The sequence below is a fragment of the Falco cherrug genome, chromosome 9, assembly GCF_023634085.1.
Source record: "Falco cherrug isolate bFalChe1 chromosome 9, bFalChe1.pri, whole genome shotgun sequence".
Taxonomy (NCBI): Eukaryota; Metazoa; Chordata; class Aves; order Falconiformes; family Falconidae; genus Falco; species Falco cherrug.
The window spans coordinates 21,368,388-21,381,478 of NC_073705.1; the positions used below are offsets into that span (position 1 = coordinate 21,368,388).

At 38.0% G+C, this 13,091-nt stretch overlaps 1 long non-coding RNA gene across 1 annotated transcript; it reads left to right on the top strand.

Annotated features, from left to right (window-relative positions):
- Nucleotides 1-328: 328 nt before the first annotated feature.
- LOC129736743 (uncharacterized) lies at nt 329-6,118 on the top strand. Its single transcript, XR_008733761.1, has 3 exons — nt 329-432; nt 622-683; nt 5,046-6,118. It is a non-coding gene; the product is annotated as an uncharacterized LOC129736743 (long non-coding RNA).
- Nucleotides 6,119-13,091: the final 6,973 nt, after the last annotated feature.

Sequence of the window (13,091 nt, forward strand, 5' to 3'; positions counted from 1 at the left end):
AGCCTTTGCTCCATGGCCTTGCCACCAGCATCTGCACGGCCCGGGGGTTATCAGCGCTGTATTAACCTACGAGGAGGCACACAGCGTACAGCACGCGGGCCAAGTGGGCTGACACAGCGGTAGCTGGGTGCTGACACACAGGCCAGCCAGACCCGCGTGCCAGGACACACACAGCACCTCAGAGGAACCTGACGCTGGCCCCAGTGAGGACAGGGTTTCTGGCCATAGGAGTAAGTCTGCACTAGCAGGGGAAAAAGCACAACAGAGAGAGCTACCAGTCTTCCTGTCCTGGCTCCTCCTTCCCAGCTGTAGGCATGGGACCACCCAGAGGCCGTGCACACTGGCCTGTCCCAGGACTCGATGAACACTGGCAACCCATGGGAAAATTCTATGAAGCTTGCAATGGCGCTTATGCTCAAGTAAACGTGATAGGTAAGGAGGGTGGATGGCAGGAGGAAGGGAAAAACTGTACTGTGTGGTCAGCAGCCAGGCTACAATGACACACACAAAGCTGCTGAGAATCCAGAATTTTGAGCTACGGGTTGATGGACACCTCATGCCACTGTTTATTCCATTTGTTTTTTTTTTTTTTTATTTTCCCACCATCTGTTTTGTTCCCAGCACCAAGCTCTTTCTGTGCGACTAGCCAAGGATACATACTAAATACATTTCTTCCTGTCAAGGTAAGAAATGGGTTAAGCAAGCTTAGAAGTGGGTTTGTTCTCCAGCTAGCATCTGTATGCCCTAATATAAAGTCAGATAACTGTATTAATGGAGTAGCTTGGAAACAGACAAAATCTGCTTTCTGTTTTTGCTAAATCCACAGCTAAATGATTTTTGAGGGGGATGTTTTCATGGGAGATAAAACACTAAAATCAATGATAGGACTGTCTGAAGACTGAAGTTTCATTTTATCTCCACAAAAAAATCTGGAGTCAGCTATTCCAGTTGCTCTCTATTAAGTTTTGGTTCAAAAATGTCACTTATGCTCACAGCAGTGCTGAAAAGACTATTTATCTGAATCCAGTTGTGGCATAGAGTTTCTCTTGGAATCCTTTGTTTATCAAATTAGATAAGCATACATATGTAATGTTATTTATTACAAGAAAGGACTTGTATGTGATATGAAACCTGTAGGTGATATGAAAAATGATGATATGTGACAAAAATTAATAATATTAATCATAAATGGGTAGGAGAAAGGCATGAGGTCTAGAGATAACACGTACACACACTTAGATATCAATCTGTAGTTTAAGGAATTAAGGAGAAAAGTGCCTGACAGTTCAAAAAGGAAAATTACCATCTCTTCCAAACACTTTTCAAGAACTGCAACAACAATTTAATGCTCTAAATTATTTTACTTTACTATCTAAACATGGTGATGTGTGTGCACCACACCTAAATCTAAAGAACTCTGAGAGCACAGCACAAGATGGAAGTTAGTTAGAGACTTCACAGTCTAAAGGGATGTATGTTACATTGGTGTATCTTGCTGATTATACACTACTGTGACATCTTTCCCAGAAATACCAGTGTCTATAAAATGCCACCAAAGTCTTGGTTTTGGCCCAGGTAACTGGGCAGGCAGCTGGTCATAGTTCCTCAGTTCCCAATCTACCTGGTCGCTGGGCCCAAAGAAGAGCTAACAAGGGTCAAACAAGATGGTTGTCTACAGTATTTGGGTGACTAGAATTGATGGTCCTTGATGTGCTAGTCCTAAAATCCTAATTTTCCAATCAGTCTTCCTTTGCAGCTGGCTCTGTCTCGAGACTGCTGCAAGAGGAATTAGGATTAACTATTTCTTTCTAGGCACCATAATCTTTAAACACAGATCTAGCTGTAAAGTGCAACTAAGTAGAAATGAACCCCTGCTCATTTTCTCTTTGCAACCAACTTCTTTTATAAAGAGCTTAGTCTCCAGCTCAGCTAAGCCTTTAATTGTGTACTTAACTTTAAGTATGTGCTTAATGTCAATGGGACATATGGGTAAGTTTGAAACTGTGTGTTTCGTTGAACAGAATAAGTTACCTCAGACATTTAAATGTTTTGCTGAACTGAGGCCCTGACAAATAGAAAAAGAGAAAGCATTTAATGAGATATTGAAAAGAGATAGTTTCCTAGTATCAGTTGGTAAAACCAGTAGTTTAGGGTTTTTTTCCTCCCTGGTATATCAATAACTCATTTCTGTTCATCCTAGAAGGAAAGAGTTATTTGAACGTTAATTGAAATGTGTGAGCTTAAACTAAAAAAAACTGAGCTCTTTGCTTTTGGGTGTCTTTTATCAGAATGTCAAAGATTTTTTGATAATTCTTTCCGTTACATCAGTGCTCAAGACCTTGCCATTAATATATATATATATACACATATCCTCTCATCTTCACTGCATTTCTAGGATTACTACATTCCTGTAAGTATTCAGCCAGAAAAATGATTAGGCAAGTATCATGCATAACAATGCTATAAAACCAACATATACACTCAGTAGGATTTCAGGGTTGTTGTGATGGTACCCTGATGGGATCCCTGCCCCTCCTTTCTATACATTCTTCTTACCTAGCAGTGTTAATAATGGCTCTAAAGCAAGAGGAAAGGTATGAAATGATAAACTCCCCCTTGTTGCTGCTCCTGTTCTTGAGTCCAGGAAATTTATCTCACCCAAGTTTCTGTACTTAAGCACTTTCTTTCACAAGTGGTTCAGTCACTGCATTTACCACCATTTCTTCTGAAACAGATGCTACCCTGAATCGACCGAGGTGAACAGTTTTTGAAAAGCTACACCTTGTAGACAAAAGCAGTCTGCCTTTTGGCAGCTCTCTTTCCTTTTCTGTCCCTGAGCTCACCCTGTAGCAGAATGAGGTGTTACCCTGTAAAAAAGAATAAATGCTACCTGCAGGGTGAGTGTTTCTCTTCTCTCTTGCCTTACCCAAATGTGTTCTACTCTTGTCTGTCCTATAGCTATTGCATCATATTCAGCCTCTACTTGTCCTCTAAATCTTGCCAGAATCTACATTTTTGCCTCTTCAACTGAAATTAATGACCACACCTATTCATCCTTCTGACACAACTGTTCTCATTATGTCTTCATCCTTTGACCCTTTCTGGTGTCATTACCATACTAATATCTTTTACCTTGTGTGTCTCCAGCAATGGGAGCAGTTTTCACATGACTTAGTACAGAGCATTACTAGAGAGTCAAACATTTGCTAGTGCCTCACTAATATTTTTCTTCATTTCTTTCACACGACAAGCCACAGAAATACAGAGCAGCGATATCAATATTTCAAATAATGTCTCATCAGAACTCTTTCATCTAATGGCTATAGCTTTATGTCACAGTCTTGGCTACGTTTCAGTGGTAAAAGAGAAAGTCAGGGGCAAGTTAAAAAGGGCAATAAACAAGATGTATCATAAGCAATATGCCAATAATTATGCTATTACAGCATTCACTTCTTAGTGCGGTACCTTCCCAGTTATTTTCCTTCGGGATTTTGGGATGTCTTAGACTGTTAACAAAGTTATGTCACTGCTATTCTAGTTTCCCTTTTAGATTCTGATGCATAATATTTGGGTTGCAGCTATCACTAGCTATCACCGTTTCTTTGAAACACTTCTCTTGGAGGTTTATAATGAATCAAGCACATATTCCTATAGGTCTCTCATTTTGTAAACATTTTCTTCTTCAAACAAAAGTCTGCATTCTGGGTCATATTTGGAGATTTGTAATGTTGCCTTAATGGATTGTAAAACCAAAGGGATCGTTACAATAATCTATTTTAAATTAACTTCTGTTTAAACAATAGCACATTTTTAAAAAAAGATAATCAGAGGGTGAAAATACATTCTGATCCTGGATAAATTGTTCTGGTAATCAATTGCCCTCAGCTTTAAAAGACTGCGTGGTTTATTTTAAGTCCACATTTGTTTAGCTCCAGCTTCCATCCACTAGATACTGTTACCCTTTTTTAGTGATGTATTCCCATTTCTTTTCAATCTTAAAACAGCTATTTTATGTAGATATTGAAGACTGGTGTCAATTCACCTATTTACCTACTCTTAGATAAATTAGGTAGATTAATTTTCTTAAGTCACACATCATTGGATTTTTTTTTCCAGGTTCAGAATCATTCTTTTGTTTTTCTCTGAACCTTTTCTGTTTTTCAGATTTTTCTTAATGGGTGAAAACAAGATCTGGACAAAGAATGCTAGCAATTATCTCAGTCGTACCATGAACTCATCTCCCTCCTGCTTGACATTCACTGCTTACCCATTCAAAACTAATGTTTTTCTCTTAGCCATTATATTGTACAGGGAACTCATATTCAGACACTACCTATCACAAGCTCTAAATCTTCATCACTGTATTTCAAGGGTACTTTTCTGCTATTCTGTATGTGTGATTGGAATTCTTTGTTCCCCGGCATATGACTTTGTATTTGACTGTACTAAAATGCATATTGTTCAGATGAGCTCACCTTACAGAATGATGCAAATCCAGAATATAGAAATGATCTGGTCCATCATTATTTACCACTCCACTAATTTTTATGTCATCTGCAGTATTTACCATCAGAGATTTTGCATTTTCTTCCAGATCATTGCTAAAGAACAACTAGCATTAAGCCAAGAATAGACTACTGCAAATATCTCCATAGGATGCAGATTTTCAATCACAATACTTTTGAAATCTATCTACTAAATACATCTTTCAGTCAAAGCATGAAAGGGTTTGAAATGAGCTCTATATACACCATAAAATGGTAGGGAAAGGTTAAACTGTTTTAAACAATAAAAATCTAGCTGACCAGGCAATAGATTGGAAGCTATTTTTACTGTCTAATAACATTTTAGACTATCCAGTCATAAAGTTTGAACATCAGCATGGGAATAAATAAAAAATAATATTGTGCAACTAGAAGAAATCCAGTCCCTTAGAAATAATGCAAGACAGCTTTCTCCTTCAAATGTATTAAGCTGAGTAGCTTTGTGAGAAATACATGATAATATTCAGTACAAGAACTTTTAACATTCTATGTGTTGTATAGAGAAAGGAATCTGCCTACTTTTTCCCCAAGACACAAGCAAGACTCGGAGAGCACTTGACTCTGGAACGGATGCACAGAGGCAGCACTACATATGCATCTTATCTTGGAAATGGCTTAATATATATGGTAGCATCACAATAACCTAATTCTGTCCTTTCTTAGTCAGCACAGTACACAGTAATCTCACATGAGCCTGCGTCTTGCAAGTTATGTCGGGTTTTGGCAGAACTGTCACTTCCCTTACAATACAATGCATGTTGGGCTTGGGTTCATTACTAAAGAAATAGTATTTGTCTAGGATTAGTCAGTCCAAATTCAACATTATACGTTTAATTTTTAGTGATTTATCTGGGTCATATCAGCATGTGATATACAACAAAACCATATATTTATCTAATCTTGTTGTAGGAAGGATAGAATTATTATGGCAATACAGGAATAACTAATAAACTAGAAATTGTGTTTCCTCTGGCTTGGATATGACTATTCAGCTGGAGAAAATAATTGTCAAAGGTTTCGTATGGATTTCAAAACTACTTGCCAAGGAAGTCCTCTATCTCCACTCTTCCAGGACCAAGACTCCAGTCTCACCTTATTATTCAAGAAAGTCAAATGCTCTAGACTCTTATTGCCTTCTATTTTTGGCACTTTAAATGGACAAATAAATATTATTTCACTTTTTGACTTTGCAGTAATTTAGTCAAATAGCTGTGGTTTGTCTTGCTTGTTACTATGATTCATATGCCACAATCCAGACAAATAAATGTGCTACCATGTCATTTTTAAAAGAGAGGTCAAAACGTGTTCTTTGTCTTAGTTGTCTGCATTGATGTCAGGCTCTGTCATAATGCATATTAAATGGGATTGAAGCTTTAAGTTTTTACCCCTTACCACCATAGTTTTGCTCAGAAACTGCTGGAGTCTTAATAGGCTAGCTATATGAGATATTTCTTCCCTTTTCTATTTTTACTTTGTGTTACAGGATTCAGTAATCTATATGGTAAAAAGGGAAATATAGCATTCACAACAGCTCTTTCCTTCCTGTATAACATACATCTGAAAAAAATTAATATCATGAATAAAAACATTTGAAATGTGCCTGCAGAGTCTCCTGGTTTTAAATATTACAGACTTTCTTATTGCCAATAACACAATGTAGGTATTTAAGTATTCTTCAACTTTACAGGCTTTTACGATGTTAAATATTTTTACTTAAGGCATAATATATGTTTTAACAACTCTAGCATGTGCAAACCATTTTATAGCCCTGAGCTTCATGGAATTAGTAGAGGTTCAAAGGTAATAAGGCTCATCTGTTTTATGAAGGAGATGAGCTACCTTGACTTGCTCATTTTTTGTGGGTACTAGAGTTTCCAGGTGCAAATAGAATTAGACAGATGGGGTGGAACTGGTGAGAAAACTGAGTTTAGTCACATGAACTGGATTTTCTAAAAGTGGAAACATGAAGTCACCCTTTCATTATCCTTACATCTGACAAAATACATTATCATATGTTTTTGCTTCAACAGTGTAAAGACCATTCAGAACAGATACAATTGCAAATCAGGAAAGATCACACTTACGTGGAGCCCTGACAATGTGATCTCATCAAGCTAGAACTTGAAATTGCAAGTGTCACTTCAGATAAGATCAGAGAATGCTTCCTGTCCCAATGATGTGACATTATCAGGTTTGAGACTGTAGCAAAGGCACATGCACGATTTTGTGAACTAACAAGGCAGATTGAGAACACACTGGTTGGCAGGATATTTTAGATCCTGAGATTGCCTTGAGCTGGGCATAATTACAGCTCATTTTTTGCACATGGGAGAGCCATCTTCAAGACAAAAAGAGCAGGGTACTCACTGAAGAAAGAAAAATGTTGATCTTTCAATTAGCATAAGTTCAAACATCTGAACTGTGTTTCATAGTGCATGGACAGATTTTGAGTGAAAAAAGCCATCTTTCTATAGAAAACTCTTAGACAGCTGTGCTTCCATTTGTACAGGAATCATTTAACATAAAGAATTCTACTTTTAGCTGTGATGTATTTAAGCTTGCTGAAAAAAAAAAAAAAACCCTACAGAAAATTGAGAGTCCACTGCTATTGAACTGGATAAATTCCTAATGACCTATCTTAAGGATGAAAGTTATTAACAGGATATTTTTGTTGATTTGGACTCCTGAACTACAAAATAAACATAATGGTTCACAGTCACAAAGAAAGAAGGGTAAGGATGTGGGAAGCCATTTAGATTTCTTGACTCTCTGCATAATTTTGGTGTCATTTAGAGCTTAGTACACAGCACTTTGCCAGGAACCGATTCAGAACTAGAAGTTAGGTATCAGTCCAGAACAGAATTTGTGCATTAAAAGCAGTAATTGGGAAGATGCTGGGGGTCACATGAGAATTAGCAATCTGAGGATGTTTCCTAACAACAAAACCCTCAAAGTAATTAAATGCCTCTCTTTTTGATCTAGAAATTCCTTAGCACCTACTATTTGCCTTGAATTGAACAAGTGCCAAATTACTGCTTATACTAGATCTACTTTTGGGACTTGGGTGTCTCCTTCACGGCTTTAACTCTGTCAGATGGCTGAATATTCCTGGAAGCCAAGGCTTGGGAGCACCCCGCCTCTGTTGAAACCGTGGGAGTAGAAGATGCACATTGGTACTATTTGCATGGTAGAAGGCATGAAGTCTAGCATGGTAAAGCAGCTGGAAGAGGCAGAACTGTCAAGTGCTTTTGCTTCAGTGCTAGAAATAAAGGCACTTGGGAATAAACCATCATTTTATCAAGCATATACATGGTCTACTCAGAAACCCTGTGATTTCACGTAGCATGGGCTGCAGCATTTGAAATACTAATTCCATGTGCAGAAGATTGCAGAAGTCACCTTGCCCAACATATGCATGTAGCATGATACCAAAATAAATTTTAAAATTAACATTTAAATGGAGAAAATCTTATCCCCCACAAAACCAGCATTTTTTTTTTCAGTGGCTCACTAGCATATGAAGATAACAACAATGAGCAACTTTCTATACGATGTGTGACAAAACATGAAACTACAACTTCAGTGCACAACCAAGAACCAGTAGTGAATGCTTTTTAATGTCATAGAACTTGTTCCAGTTCCTCATTTTTGCACAAATGTTCACAACAGCTGGAGGAAAAAATACTGCCCGTTCTTCATATAAACAAAATTTCTTGCATTGATTAACGCAGCATTTTATGAGACATGAAAGAACAAAGTTAAATGAACAAGAAGTGAAAACTTATGATGGATGTGTCCCTCATAGCATTTAGATCTTTTCCACTTGATTAAAAATTCCTAGTTCCTCTTCACTGAATTGTTTAGTTTTTTAGCAGTCTCTGTCCTGATTAAAACAAATTAGCATCAAAGATCCCCAGCTGAATGAGGAATCATTAATTGAGAAACATGCAATGCTCCTTAATTACCTTAGAACAGTCAGAGAACAAATAATCTTAGGTTTCAAAGGGGTTTGCACGCACTGTGCACCGTGGGCCTATTCTCTGTGTCTGCTGGAATAAAAGTAGGCTCGCCTATACCATTGAGGGATATCACTACAAGCCTCAGTAAACACATTGTAGATTGTTTATCTAAAGTGTGTGGGGGGGGAAATAAAGCAGCAAGGTAATGGCTGACTGCAAAAGATGTTTCAGTTTATTATGTTGATCATAGCTTTCAATTTGCTTTGCATATGCCAACATTGACCGAGAAAGAAAGCAAGCTTTTTGTTATTGATACAAATTTAAATAATGGTTGAGCTGGAGTGTTTTACTCAGAGGCACCTCACAAAATGTCAGACACGTAGGTACTGAGAGTAACTGTGCAGCTTGAAGCAACAGACAAAAAGGCAACAAACTTTCATAAAACCTGGCTCAAAAGGAATCCAAGGAATAGGAATATTTGCTATTCCTTGGTTGCTTGTTCCTTGGCACATGGTTCTTCTGACTGTTGTTTTTTTAAGCTATGACTCACGTTCCGCAGTTAGTGCCAGCTTTCATAGGAGAAGGAATAACTGACTTTTTTCAAGGGCACAGTATACTTACTAATATGAATATCTTAACATTTGTTTTGCTTCACCAGCTCATGGAAGAAATCCTGCAGAAAAATGTCACTCAATAGCATTGAGTGTATTCCTGGAGTGAGGCTGTTTACATCGCTTTGGCACTAAGGCTAATCCAGCAAGCGTTGCTAAGTTTGAAACTAGGCAGCAAAACTAAACGCTGTGCAGAACTATCTGAGCTAGCTGGGAACAAGCTGGCTTGTCGCAGTGCCAGTATCCTGCGCTCTCTCACTGAGATAATTAGCTCTGCAGAGCAGTAAGCTATTAGCAGGGGTGCAGTACGGTGTTGGTGCAGCTGTGCCCTTCTGGTACCCAGACTAACTCACCTAGACTTAGCCAGAGACATCTGCACCTTACTACGTTACGTTCTATAAGCACATCCTTACAACCTCTGGCATACAAAACCCTGATGCAATGTAATACAATGTGTGCAGCTGATATAACAAGATGATCCCAATAAACAGAAAGGATAAACAGTATAGTAATAAATTTTTAAAAGAAGAGTCTGTACCCTACAGGAAAGCTTTGGGCTTGTTCCCAGTTCCTATAAACCTGTGCCATTACTCTGTCATCAATGAATTTTTGCTGACATAGCTCAGATGGGTGATTTCTAAGATCCATTAAAGAACTTGATCTAAATATTACATTCTGGCCTTAGTGCTCTGGCACCTGAAGGACTTGGGTGGCACATCTAGCCTCTTATGCTAAATCCACTTTGCTTGGTCCTTTTTCAGTCCATAACTGTGAATTTCTGTCTAACTGGAAGCCTGAAGATTTCAAAGATTTTATTGGGGCTCATTCTCCTCCTGGATAACTATGGAGGGTATCCACTCATAAAGCAGACCCTACAAAGCTACAATATACGTAAAACTAGAACGGAAAGTCAGAAAACTCCCCAAGCCCCTGGAGGATACTGCGCTCTTTATGCGGAAAGATATCACACATATTTGCAAGCAAAAACACAGACTTTGAGCTCAACTGACACTTCTATAGTGAGACGCGAGCACACGTGTGTGTGTGTGAGCAAGCACAAATGTACCATTTGGGGTAAATATGAGTTAGATTAGCATTTCACATTGTCTCTTCTCCTGTGGAGCAGAACTTCACATGTTTATCGCACTCCTAACAATCAAGTGAAACATCAGAAAGCAAAATGTCATATTTACTGGTGTAGATTTTACTTATTTGGAGTTTAATGATGTCAGTTTTCTTGTTGATATCATAATCTGTATAGGTACAGCTACTGATGCCCTTTCTGTTGGACTTTTATTTTTCAAGTCTATAAACCAAACAAGTTGATCATCTCGGAGAGCAAAACTACTGCTTGCACATCACACTGTTACAGGCGCAGAAATAAAGAAACCTTTGCAATTCTATGTTGTTTACCATCAAAGCAAGGTTTTGCAAAGGAAACAAAAGCCAGCTGAGCTTCAGAGCCTCCTTTCGGGTTGGTAATTTTTATAACAAAGGCAGTTTCTTGTAACACAAGGTTGAGCAAAGACAGAGTAAATAAAAAGTTCCAAATGCTTCAATTTTGAGACACTATTGACCCATACAATTTTAAAGGCCCCTTTTTAAAGATGGATTAGTTTATAAAATTAATAACATGAAGTCTACCATTAGTAATATCAGGGGCTCAGTGGTGAAGGGACCATAACACTGTACGTTTTCCTTTTGATGGGACTGGGAGGCAAACTGTATAAAAGGGCAATCGGGTTATGTAAGACAAGGATATCTATACAGCAATATGTTTAATTAACTTAAAATACTTAAATGTCTCAAGCATTCCCCCTCGCCTTCCAAGTACTGCACAAAACAGCCCTCAGATCTACAGTACTATAGAAATCAGAGAATTGTTTTGAACACCTGCTCTGGCTAGGGTTGCCTGGATCTCGTCATAACACAATACATTGCGTACACATCTGATCCAAAAACTCTGCTGACTGTAAAAAATGGGGCAGGCTAAAGGAGTGGGGTCATATTCAAATAATATTGCTTGGATTTGAAGACCTTTTCTTCACAAAGTAGTATAAATTCTTAGAAAACACTTGAATAAGTCTTGGAAAAGCAGATAAAACTGCAGAGGTCTAAGGAAAGGGTGGACACTGAGGACATGGAACGTTTTGAATGCATATGGTACAAGAGAAGCCACAATGCAGTGCAGGGAAATGGGGACAACTGGCTGGATATTAAAACTTCAAAGGCCCGTGCAGCCTTGTCCCAGCAGAGTCACGGTAAACATATATGCTACAAATAAAGCTTTCAAATTCTGAGGGATTCAGGGATCACTGAGTAGCAGCTAAGGACAGGTTTGAAGCTTTGAACGATTTTTCTATGAAGTGCGCAGATGATGCTGATACTAAGCGTAAGATGATCAGCGATACGGCAGAAATGCTGAAGACCAAGAAGAATGATAGAAGAATTTAGAAAGGAATCAGGATCAGCACGCAGTGAGAACTGCATGCCTTCAGAACCTGGATCAGTTTCATGGTGAGACTGAATCAAAAGCAAATGCCAAGAAAAAAAGCCAATGTAAAAGCCAACATTTGAAGAGTATGGTGGAGAGAATGGAGCAGGAATGCTCCTGCCTGGGAAGGCTGCAAGGAAACGGTACCATTCTCTTGCAAATCTACTGAACAATGGAAATCTTTTACTTTCAAAAGAGGAAGTTACAGAGGGATGGAACTGAGCTGTTTGTGGAGCTCAGCTCTGAAGAGATCCAAGAGGCAATTACAACCCTTTGGGAAGAGCTTGGCACCATGTGTTGAGAGGCTTGCCATTAAATTATTAAAAGCAGGAGGAGGTACACAAAGCCAAAGGCTGTACAGAATAATGCTGCTGATTTCCGATATCTGGAAAAGTTTCAGAGCAATGGAAGGTGGTTTCCATAAATGCAATATAGAAGCTAGTGTGGCGCCTGTCTTTTTCTTAAAGTCTATAAAGCTTTCTCAGAAGGCTTTACTTTTATTAAAAAGCCAAACAAAATAAAACCACCAACAACAAATAATAAAAAAACCCCAAACAACCAAACAAAAAACCCCAAAACACAAACAAACAAAAAAACCAAACCAAAAAAACCCAAGAGCAGTTCAATAACAGTGGTGGATATTCTGGAAAAGACTTCTATCAAATATTTAATATTTTCATGAGATATTTGATAAGATATAAGGCTACAATCAGAATGAATACAGAGACTTACAGATTTTTGAGAAATCTTTTGATGCTATATCATGGCCTTTTTGAGCTACATTGGATGAATTCATAACTTCATAAAACATTTTCAAAAAGGCATTGCCACCATTTGCAGTGAAAAAGTTGGAGCATGAAAAGGGTGTAAAATCTCTGGCCCATTTAATATAAATGAGGGATTAAGGCATGGAAATGCATTATCCCCAATATTCTTCAACATGGTTAAAATGGTACAATCACTGACATTTTCAGACTACAATGAACAGCAAAATAGTGGGAAGCCTTTGGGATCCTATGGTCTGGGCAACTGAAGGAAGCAGAAGGCGCTCCACAAAGAATGGCTACTTGAAGAAGAAAACCAAAGAACAAATAACATAAAATCAGACATCTGAGAAACCTGATTAATCAAAGATATCAGTAAATTGAGTGGATTAGTAACATGATTTAACAACAATGGGACTATGACCTCAACAGGAGAAACTGAAAGCAAATATTGTGATTGTTACTGGGTGAAAAGCCACAGAGCATGAATTATTTAATATCTGCCAGCAAATGTTTATGTTCTTTTTCTCTTTAATTATGCCTCAAGATGTGGTATAGAAAATTACAACATCTAGCACTGTTAAATAAATCTGATACTAAATAGCCTAATAACTAAAATATACTTAGCACTCATACAGTGACTGATATTTTTAGATCAGTAAAGAGCTCTGAGTACTTTCTAAACATTAATTAATTAATCTTCAGTATACCTATGTCAT